We start from the raw sequence: 12,746 nt of genomic DNA on the forward strand, positions 1-12,746 counted from the left end.
TCAAGGGCTCGCTCTTCTTGGGGCGCTGGAAAGAACGCTTCTTTCCCTTCCCATGTGGACCGGTCTTCGTGCCAGATGAAGAGCCCACATAAAGAACTGACTTCTCCTTCTTGATGGTGGACTCAAAGGTCACAAGCATGTTCACCAACTCTTCAAGGCTGGGCTCGAGCTTGTTCATATTGAAGTTCACAACGAAAGGATCGAAAGAGCTAGGTAGCGACAGCAGCAACACATCAGTGGTCAACTCCGAAGGCAACACCAAATCCATGCCTACGAGCTTGTCCACGAGCCCAATCAACTTTAGGCCATGCTCATGGACCGAAGTCCCATCTCGCATGCGTAAAGTGATGAGCTCCTTTACTGTGGCATGCCTCAAAGGCCGAGTCTGCTCACCGAAGAGCTCCTTGAGGTGCATATGAATGTCAGCAGCATTCTTTGCATCCTCGAATTGCCTTTGCAGCTCATCGTTCATCGAAGCTTGCATGTAACACTTGGCCTTCAAGTCATGGTCGCACCAATCCTTGTAGGTCTGCAGTTCCTCGGGACTGCAGTCAGTCGGAGCCTCATCAGGGGGCGACTCAGTCAGTGTGTATGCGATTTTCTCCGAGTTTAGGACGATCTTTAAATTTCTTAGCCAAGTGATATAGTTTGGTCCGGTTAGAACGTGTTTTTCGAGAATAACGGAAAACGGGTTGCGAATTGATGACATTGTCACAGATTTGTACTGAAAAGTAAAACAGATAAATGTTAATGACTATTTTAAAATATTTAATAAGATATAAAGTTTGGACTTTTACTTTATAAATTATCGCTCCCACTGTTTTGACATTTTCACTACCCTCTAGTGAAAACGGGAAACACTTTCCTCAGTAGGTACGTAAGGTCCAATTAGCGAATTGTGATCCCGAATAATATCGGCCATCACAATTCCTAAAAGGTAGTTTCCAATTGCATCGCCATGCAACCCTCTACGTATACTTTTGTCTCACGTTTGATTAGGACCCAATAATATGACGTCGTTCATCTTTACGTGTCAAGCCTAACCCATCGATATTGAACCTTAATGGACGGTCGCCATGAGTTCCCTCAATAATATGAGCCGAAATCATGGGAGTTCCACGTAGTTCACATCACCATGTCAATGGATGTCACAGCTTTCCGGCACCCAGGGCCCCCTCAATAATATGAGCCGAGCCCCGAGTACGGGTAGCGTTCATCATGCATCCATTGTCGATGGAAGACAAGGAAATTATAAACAAATTTATAATTCCCCTTTTCGGACTTGATATTAATTTTGAATCTTATTCAAAATGAGGGTTTTTAATTTTGAAAGGTCTCATCATTAATTTTATTTTAAAAGCTCGCCATGTTTGATCGTATGTTTGCCGGATTCATGCAACTTTGTTATTATAATAATAATAACGCACATACTCATTATTTATAACATATCATGCATATATTATAAATAGAAAACAGTACAAGGATGATCAATTGCCCCAAAACTAATGGCCCGTGTGAGCCAAACACGGGCCTAGGTCCAATCCTAGGGTAAATGCAGGGATGCAATGCAACTAAATTATTACATTAGCATCCAATATTACATGTCTTCGATCTTCATAATCACCAAGGCCACCATCTTCCAATCTTGATCTTCCCCTATTCTAATATTTACAAATAAATATCCATGGCACATAGGGATACATCTCATGGGGTGGGAACGGGCCATAAACCAAGCCCATTTTAAATTGATAATTATTACAATCATTCAACACAAATATCCTAGCATACACCTAGCAAATTGGGCTTGGGCTTTTGATCATCCTTCATGCATAATATCACATATCATACACCATCAATTAATTATCACAATAATTAATTGATCCAATATTATATATCTTGATCCAATCACTAACCGCCACAATTATAAATTAAATTAACAAAGTATACAAACACCTTTGTCTACTTTCAAATTAATTTATTTATAATCGAATTTCTTGTAAATCACCATTTACTATAAATAATTAAAGTCCTACTTCAATCATTTATTTTATGAGAAAATATGTGCAACAATTGTAAATTTAAACTTAAGGGCCCAAAACTCATTTTTCACCAAAAATAGTTTGGCCCATTTAAATTTCACAAAATTATGTTGACCATCTAATGGCCCATCAACTCAAGGCCCATGACACTAAGATTGTCCAAAACACTTTTGGAAACCCTAGCCGTCATCGCCGTCGCCGGAGCTCCGTCGCCGGATTCCGGCAACAAAAAAAAATTTTTTTTTTAAATTTTTAAAAACCTGCATTTTTTCGGGCAGCCCCTCGGGCTGCCCTTTGCTGCCCGAAATTTCCGGGCAGCTCGGGCAGCCCTCGGGCAGCAACATGCTGCCCGAAAAAACTATTTTTTTTTTTTTGTTTTTCTTGCAAAAATTTCGGCCTTCATGTTATGCTTGCACAAAAAATTTTTTCAAGCGGTTAGAAATCGATCTCAACATAATATTACGTAAATATAGCACAAAATCCGTAACCTTAGCTCGGATACCACTTGAAAGCGGACCGGTTACGGAGGCCGTAAACGCAACGGAAGCAAAAATTTTCAAAAATAAGCATGAAATTTTCGGCCCCCTTTGATAATGTGCAATACTTACAAAATAAAACATACATAGGATGTTTTAGAATTTACCTATCAATCTCAAGAGATTGATGAGTGGCACCAACTTTGTTGTAAACAACAAAGCTCTTCTTTGGCAAGATAAATCTACAAGCTTCCTTCCCCTTCAAGAATTAGGCCCACCACTCAACAAGGTAAATCCCCTCAAGTTTTGCACTTGAGGATTTTTCAAAGAGAAGGGTTTTATTCTCCAAGAAAATGAAGAACAAAACAAGAAAAATATTTTGAGAGAGAGGACCTTGAGATTTCGGCCAAGTGAGATAAAAATGAGGGAGTGAAGTCTAGTCTTGGTTGTGGGAAAAGTTGGGAGAAAAGGTGCATGCCCTTTTGAATTTTTTTTAATCAAAAGTAATCAAGACTCTTCACCTCTCAAGCATGCAAACCCTAGCATGTCTCACATATATTATATGGTTTTTAACACATTAAAAACCATAGACTAAATTTTAATTATCTCAAACACATTTGAGATTAATTAAATACTACTTGAATTTATTCAAGTCCCACTAGTTAAATAATTATTTTAATTGAGCTCTACAAGACTCAATATAATTTAATTAATTCAACACTTGAATTAATTTAATTATTTAGACTCTACTAGGTCCACTAGTGTTTAATTAATTCAACACTTGAATTAATTTAATTTAGTCTACAATAATGTTTATGAAAATCACAATTTTCAACTACATTATTTACTTGGCCAAATTTTAATCTTAGGAACACTTCCATAAATTAAAATTTATATTTCTCTCTTAGAAGTCATACTTCTATTTTTCTTTACGCTTATAAACACATTTATAAGCCGTTCAACACCTTGAACTATTTTTACTTCTCTTCGGGATTTACAAAGCAAGTACTTGTGTGGCCCTCAATGGTTCATTGATACAACTAGCCGTGGGTTCACATCTCCATGTGATTCGGACTAAACATGTCCTTATTCGAGCATACCCCAATTGCTCCATTCTTACTTATCAACTCCTTGATAGTAAGAACGTCAGAACTCAAGTCTGATAGCACCCAACCAATCACGTTAAACGCCTAGCAGCATCGCTTACGTGATTCCCTAGGTATCACATGATAGTGCCTGCAAGAACCATTCAATTATGGTTAGCGTACAGTACGGTCCCTTCAACTCATATATCCCGACCGATTCGACAACTATTGGTCTATCGAGAGTTGTCAATGAATCGATACTATGTGTCATGTTGTGGTTGCATCGATGGTGTAATCTATGAAACCCCTTTCATAATTACCACCATACTCTGATCAGAGATTTCAACCCACATATACATGAAAAACACATAGGATATCCATACCCGTAGGTAAGCGGTGAATCCCCGACTACAATGCATCGCCTCCTATATGTTTCGCCGTAACACCCAACCTTGCCACCTAATGACCCCATAAGAGTCGGTAAACAAGTCAAAGTGAAACGCTAGCACATAGAGTCTCAATGTTGTCCCGGGTCATAAGGACTAATTCTGTACAACCATAAACCAGGACTTTTCCACTCGATAAGTGAGAACCACTTGGAAAGTCCTTTTATGGAGGGTTGTTCAGTGCACTCTACCAGGAGCACCTATCTGCATGCTCGGACATCACAATGTCCCCTACCAATGAAACATGGTACTCACATCGCAGATACTAGTCTCTAACTCGAGCGACCTTTATCCTTCTTAGTGGCGGCTGAATCGACTAGGAACGGTTTAGAACATACAGTATTCCAAATATGAGTTTCATGATACTCATCATATGAGCATCTCATATTCTTTCTAATATTTGTATATTCAAGGACTTTATCTATGCAACTAGCATGGGTATAGAGATAAAGATGCGCCAAATTAATAAATTCAAATATTATTAAAATAAAGATCGTTTATACAAAGAGTTTCATCGTGAACAGTCGGCCAACATTTGGCTCGATGTGCACCTACTCTAACAAAGTGTCGTGTCCAACAAGGATTTGATCCAAGTATATATAATCGACTGAGTTCAGCGTTCACAATCAGAGAAGTCTTCAGATAACTGATACAATCAGCTTTATTACCGAAACAAGTTCCTGCAGAAAAGCTATAAAACAATCAGTCTTGTTTTATACTTAATTGGGTAATATGCATTAAATGACTCCGTATAGTATTTAATGCTGCAATTAATACTAGTACTAGGAACTCTTTAACGGTAACAATTAAGATAGCAACGTTAGAAAACGTTCTCTACTGGTTTTGTATTGTTATCCCTTTTCTACTGGTTTAGTTTTACTAGAACAGCAGCTACTGATAAGTTAGTTCTGGTATGCTGGTCTACTGGTTTTAGTTATCATCGCCACAACAAAATTCATGTCTAATATGTTGAAAAATTCAGATTGTCTCTTTAAATATTTGTTGTAATGTTTCATAGATTGGAAATTACATTTAATAGAAACGATACCAAATAAATTAATAAGAAGGAAATATATATATAGGAAAAAATTTGTGTGAGACGGTCTTACGGGTCGTATTTTGTGAATGAAAAAGTATTATTTTTTATGCTAAAAGTATTACTTTTTATGGTGAATATCGGTAGAGTTGACCTGTCTCACAGATAAAGATTCATTAAACCGTTTCACAAGAGATCTACTCATATATATATATATATATATATATTGAAAAATTCAGATTGTCTCTTTAAATATTTGTTGTAATGTTTCATAAATTGGAAATTGCATTTAATAGAAACGATACCAAATAAATTAGTAAGAAGGAAAATATATATATATATATATATATATATATATATATATATATATGTATATATATATATATATCTCTGTGTGTGTGTGTGTGTGTGTGTGTGTTGAAAAATTCAGATTGTCTCTTTAAATATTTGTTGGAATGTTTCATAGATTGGAAATTACATTTAATAGAAACGATACCAAATAAATTAATAAGAAGGAAAAATATACACATATCAATCCATCCATCCATATATACACTTGAAAATCATAGCAACATAAAGAAGGAATTAAATTAATAGAATTATGTTACAAAAATAAAATATTTCCTTTTTTTTATGATGTGAGAACACACAGTCGCTATCTGTCGGTGTATATTGGGTAAAGACTCATATTAACGCAATAGTTTGTAAATCACATTAGTCAAGTAAACTATTGAAATTTTTTTACCAAATAAAATTATAAGCAAAAAGAATTAAATGAAATTATATTTTTATTTTATAAAAATATCAAACATTTAATACACACACGATGCGTGTGCATGCTCGATCACTAATGATAATTAAAATTTAAACCAATAACTGTCAAATTTTTCCTATTTATAGGTGCTAACGTAATATAATTATTTCGACATTCAACGAATAACACCGCAACAAACAACCGAGGGCGAGGTACCAAATCTTTCCGTAGATGTGAGCTTTTGAGGAAGATTAACCTATAATCTCTAGATTAATTTTTATACGTTAAACGGCGTCCCTTCCGCTCGGCAGTCCTAAATCACTAAGACCGACTTTCGTCCATGCTCGACGGTTGGATCTTGCAGTCAGGCGTTCTATCGCCTTTGCAGTAGATGGTCATTTTCTGATGCATGAACATAAAGCTGGCGTTGCTTCTTTATTGTAATAATTAATGTCAGTATTCTGTTTGGGGAAATCCTTTTTGGTCCACTAATTTTCCTAATTTGAGTTTTATACACTGACTTTGAATTTTTGGCTTTTGGTCTTATATCAGGGCTGACATGACATCAGAAAAGATAATTTTTTCCGATATCATGTCAGCAATCAGACTAAAATAGACAAAAACTAAAGTTAGTGTATGAAAACAATAATTTAAAAATTCAGTGTACCAAAACCCAAAATTAAACATGTTTGTTGACCAAAAAATCATTTTTTCCATTGTCCCTTTCTAAAAAAAATATTTTCCCTATCTTTTCCTGATTTAAGATGCTCAATCAGCTAGTAGTTACCAGCTGATTCTGTGTACCTATGTTTTCATTAAATTAGAGATCCACGGCTTGGAATTTTTCAAATCAGATTGGCAAAATATCCTACTATAAAAATGGGTTTCTCTCCTTTACAAATACATGTCCAAACCATAATCTTGGTCTTGTTATATTTTCCCATTTCTTTGCCATGAGTACTTCAGGTAATAATGAAGATCAAAACCCAACAAGAAAGGGTAAAGGTCGTCGAAAGGTGCCCATGGCAAAGATGGAAAATGAAGCTAATCACCAGGTTACGTTCATCGAAAAGGCGTAATGGATTATACAAGAAAGCCGGTGAAATTAGCACTCGTTGTGGTGCTGAAAGCGCCCTAGTCGTCTTCTCTCCCGATGGCAAACCATTTTCCTTGGCCGGGCATGGGAATGTCAAAAGAGTTATCTCCATGTTTCTTGATAAAGATGATCAAAACTCTCCCCCAACAGCTGATGAATTAATAGAACTCGAGAATGAATTTTGCATGATTGCAAATGCAAATACAGAATTGAAACGAGTTGTACATCAGATGGACGTCGTGAAAAATCCGTTGTCGTATGCCGTTTTTGTTAGTTACAACTATTACGAACAAAATACAATTAGCATAATTGATCATCAAAGATCGGATATGAACAATTAGGTGTGTGCTTCACATATTTTTGATGAGTTAGGCTCTTAAATACTCAGCAATAAAAGATGAACATATTTTTGAGTGTATATATGAAAAATCTACAAGCTGATCTATTTATAGTCATACTTCCAATGTTCAACTTTTTGAATATGATAGGGTCGTTACCAAAAATAGCAACCTCTATGTCATGTGTCATCGTCCTTTCTAAAAATAGTTGTAATGTCCGATATTTTATTTTGTTAATCCGAGATTATTGATTTAGAAATTGTTGCGATTAGAAGGACCGCGCCGAGACAAAAGTTGAGAAAGCATCTGTATATGCGCGCCTCGCGCATATGCGCGAGCATGTAAAATTCCTAAGTGCCGAAACAGTAGGTCTCGCGCATATACGCGGGGCCAGGGCGCGCATATGCGCGAGCAGAAGATTTTGATGCGCAGAGACCAGTTGGTGTGCTGTGCAAAGGAATGTGCCCCATTTCTTTGGCATGCATGATATATATAACAAATCCTCATTTCCTTCAGATACACAGCAAGAGAACCGAAGGAACTTTAGGGAAAGCTTCAAGTCTTCTTCTTGTACTAGAATTGGGATTGTGCAAAATCTAGCCGTTCGATTTTCGATCCGAACATATTTCCGTGCTCCTCCCGCCAAGAACGTCAAGAGGATGTAAGTTTTATTGATTTCTAGCATGGTTTGAAATTTATAAATTGGAGGAATCGTGATTTGATTTCTATGATACGTTCTTGGGATATTAGGCATCGTAGAATCGAAACCGAGTCGAAGAACGGATCGAATATGCAATTGTTATTGATTTTCCAGCATATTTAATTGAGATAATACAGATTTTGAACATGGTGATTGGTATTTGTTGATGAGTATGGGTTATTGATATTGCCTCTTGTTGTTTGAGTTACCGGGGTATGTCGAGATTGTGCCCTTATGCTGTCAAAACATAAATAGATTGAGTATTTTTTTCCTTGAGTTGTATATTGATATTGTGCATCTCGAAAATGTTATTCCGGACCGGTATCGAAGGTTTCAAACTTGAAAACTCAGCATCGAAATCGGTAGAGGAACGAGCGAAGGTTCTAAACTATTATACGTTGAAGAACAGAAGGTTATCTAGCAAGAGTGAGCTTGATTTCATATCACAGAACACTGAAACCAGAAAGGTATAAATCAATGTTAACCGGGAGATACAACTCGAGTAAGGGATAACTTAAGTTTCCCAAAACACATACTTATTTGTTATTGTTTTAATACCTTTGTATTCTTTGAATGTATATTCTTATTCTATTGATTTATAGAAAATCATAGAAAAAAAGATAGATATTAAGAAAGAGTCTTGGGCAGATGTGCCTAGTCTTTGGTAGAAGTGCCAAATCACTGGACGTTTGGTTATATTGATGAGCGTAGGAGAAGATAGACTCCTATTGTAGACACTCGATATAGAGGACCAAAGTCCGGGAATAGGAACGTACCGCCACCCCGAATAGGAGAGTAGGTGGGAGATTTGTTACATTCTTATTCAGACCAGGATCCCTAGACGTAGATAAGAGTCGAGTCAAATATTAGAATTAAAGAGTTTGAGTTAAAGCCTTGTTTTGATTTATATGTTCTAGATTTTGATACATGATGTTTAACAAGTGTTCTATGCTTTTAGATATCTTGCATGATATGCATGTATACATTGTTTATACTGGGAAATATATTTCTCACCGGAGTATCCGGCTGTTGTGGTGTTTGTATGTGTATATGACAACAGGTGGGACAGGATCAGGATCGAGAAGAGCGTGAACGAGTGAACTTAGAGTGGTGATCCAGGCTTGAATGGAAGGAAAACTGGTGGTTTATCACTAGACATGTAGTTGTGACTAATAAACACTAGTTGTTTGACTTTCGTTGAATAAATTTTGTATCGTTGATCTTGTTGTAGATATTAAACTGGATCTGGTACATGAAATAAGAAACGTAACATGTGTACTCTTTTATATTTTGGTATGAGATATTCACCTTTTTTAAAAAAAAAAATTCGACCCAATTTATTTAATTGATCCATTTAATCCTAAGAATGATTAAGAAAATGATTAGCGTCCGGTCTCCACAATAGTACTATCAAAACAATACGCATAGACTCTAACACTTAACGGATCAAAAAGTTGTTATTTATAGATAATATATTCATCTGATATCTTCAATTAGGTTTTGAACGTTTTCTGGAAAACTTCAGAGTTTGTCTGTTAAGTTTTCAGTAAGCTTTGAGACACCTAACTAATAGTCTGATAAGCATTCAATTGGACTTGATAAAATATTTATACAATTTACTTGAGAGATCATGTATGCTTTGAAGATTCAGTTTCCCAAATTCAATCCAGGTGGCTCTATGACTTCCCGAATGTTTGTTGGACTATGAGGGAGGCTTGCTGGTATTAGAAGGCTTAAAAGGTCCTTTTGTCTGCCCAGACTCACTTTTATGCATTGATTCTTTTTATGACCTATTTCCGTTTTTTTTGTCAACACTGGGTACTTTAAAATTTCAGGCATATAATTCAATTGGGAGATAACATTATCAATCTTCGAGGACAACTGAAAATTTCTCCTATATTTGTTTAGGAAGGGTGTCTGTCATGAAAATTTGCGTCTTTTTCTGTGAGAAATCTCCCTGACTAGAGGAGATGAAACATATTGAGGCTTATGTGGAGGAGGAGCCATCATCATTTCAACAGTAGAAACACTTGCAATAGTTTTAATACTTGCTAAATGTAGAGCTTTTGTAATGGGTTTTGAGATAGAGGTGAAAGGTTGCTGAGATGGTGCTGATACTGATGGTTGTTGTTCCGGATGGGCTTGAGAGCCTAACTGTTCAACTAAAGTATCAACTTGGTTCAAGGGAACTTGCTGAACTGAAGTCTTAGTACTCTTTTTTTCAGCATTGGGTTTAGTTGGTAAAACCAAGTGATGCTCATCCTTCCAACACTTCTTCCATCCATCAGTATGAGACAAATCCATTTTCAACTGATTAATTACCGCAATATCATCAAAAGTAGTTGGATATTGAGGATCATAGTTATGTTGCTGCTCAGCACAAATGCTAGTAAGCTTTTGAATCTTCATTAAGTCAAGCGGATGATGTCACCTTTGAATAGCTTCTGAGATTATTTGTGTCTTCAAGTGTTGTAAAGCACTTTTCTCCAAGTCGACAACCCTTAATTGAGCAGATTTCTTCTTTAGTGATGGGTCGTTAAGGCACCTTTGAAGATTCTTCAAGCACAATATTCTCAATGAGCTGCAATAGCTCGTGTTCTAAAAATATAAACACTGATGAATTAGATCAAGTATAATTTTAAACCAAGCGAAAAATACTCGAAATAATCATTCGTTAAGAAAGCTAATCAGTTTAAAGCTTTTAACTTGTGTAAACTAAATAACTCAAATAAGGGGGATTAGTTCTTGCAAATATCAGTTCAGTTATGGTGAGAACCAAACTGATAACAGCTCGAACTGATCAAATCAATTTTAAAACGAAAGTTAAACAGTTAAATACACAAGATATGTTTATGAATAATCGAATAATTCAACCGCTCCTACGTCACCCCTTCTACCACTTCGGGTAGGTTCCACTAGAATGCTTTGATTTATAAAAAGATTTCAAAACTACTCAGCTTAAGACTTACCCTACTGCCTGACTGAACTCCTAGTCTAGACTGAAGGCAGTACCTTCCAGCCAACACTTGTTTAACGTCTATGTATCAAAGACTACATACACAAGTTTTACGTCTTTGTGCAAGACTCACTCAACTATTCAATACGCTCAATTTTCTGTATATGTGAGTGATTGTGTGTGAGAACTGAACTATGAATACAACACGAAAGTGTTCTCACACACTGAGAATTTTGCTTCTAGACTAAGCAGTTGGCATGCCCTATTTTTCTCTTCTGTTGATCTTCACAAACTTGTGTGTTTTCCACACTCCTGTATATTGATGATCTTAGTTTGGTATTTATAGAGGCAGCTGGATTCCATTGAATAAGCTTGTCGTGTTCTGAAAACTGATTGATTCCTAACTGATGTTCTGAACTGGTCAGTTGAACTGATCTTGAACTGGTTTGGTGAAATCAGTTGGCTCGTCAGCTGAACTGATTTCGCTGCTTCAGTTTAACTGGTCAGTTGGACTCTTCATCAGTTGAGCTCTTCATCAGCTGGCCGGGATTCTGAAGCTCTTCTACTGAACTGACTATCAGCTGGACAATCAGTTGAACTGGTGTTTTGATATTTCAGTTGAAATGGTTCAGTTTGGACGATCTGTTGGCGCTTTAGTTTGCATCTCGATAGTTTCAATTTTGGTTCGATAATAGTTCGAATTCTGATCAGTTCTAATTTATGCGTACTTATGTAAAATCATTAAAAACAAAATAACAGGTTTTGTGAACATCAAAATCAAGATTACGAACATGAAATGTTCCAACATTTAGCTTCATGAGAGGGGTAACTGTTTTGATCTAGACCTACTCATTAAAGAATTTAATTTCCTTTTCCGTGTACTCAATGACTTCATCCATTAGTAAGTAAATCTGAATATGAAGCACTAATATTGGTTCATCATATTGTTCAAAAACTACCTTCTCCTTCCTTTTTCCTGAAATTATTTTCTTTTTGAGTTTGGATTCAAAACTTGACCTAGTGGCCTTGATTGTTGATTGAATCTTTAATGACAACATCTTTAGGCCGGGGAGCTGGTCTGATAACCCTTGTAGAACTGGGACACAACAACTTTTGCCTTAAAGCTTATAGGCTTTTCAGAATCCTTGGCAACAAATTGAGCAACTGGTTCAATAACCTTATTTGCACCAAGAAACTTAGATACTAGGAATGCTTCAATGACCTTCGGAACCAGAGGACTAAATGCTGGATTAATAATTAAGTTCTTTGTAGTTTTGGTCAGTTGAGGACGACTAGCCTCAAAATCAATTGACTGAGGCATCAACTTCCTCTTTGTCAGGTGCTAGTTCGATGTAATCATAGCCTTGAGAGTCTGAAAAAGAATTGTTAACCTGTTCACATTTAAACCAACAAAAATAGCATCCATGATAAAAAAAAAAAAACTTCTCAGTAGTGAATGCATCAAAAGAGCATGTCTTACCCGAGAGTTGCTTGGCTAATACATCAGCAAGCAATTGTTACTCTATTTTCATTTCTTCTTTTCACCAGACATTTTGATAGGTTCTCTACCAACAGAGAATTTAGTATTAAGCTCCTCCAGAATAGATTTAGGTCCGTCAATGATAACACATATTATCATATTGTGCAACTAAATGATCATGTGTCCTTATCTTTCATTCATCAATTTCATTGGTAGCGAAAACGGAAATCTTGCTGAATCACGCAATGGATATTGATAAGTTCAAAGGTTGAGAAAAACATGGTTTGATACCACCTGTTAGGATTGGTAGAAGCATGGTCTGATACCACCTGTTAGGATT

The sequence above is a fragment of the Primulina eburnea genome, chromosome 18 (genome assembly GCF_022965805.1).
Source record: "Primulina eburnea isolate SZY01 chromosome 18, ASM2296580v1, whole genome shotgun sequence".
Classification (NCBI taxonomy): domain Eukaryota; kingdom Viridiplantae; phylum Streptophyta; class Magnoliopsida; order Lamiales; family Gesneriaceae; genus Primulina; species Primulina eburnea.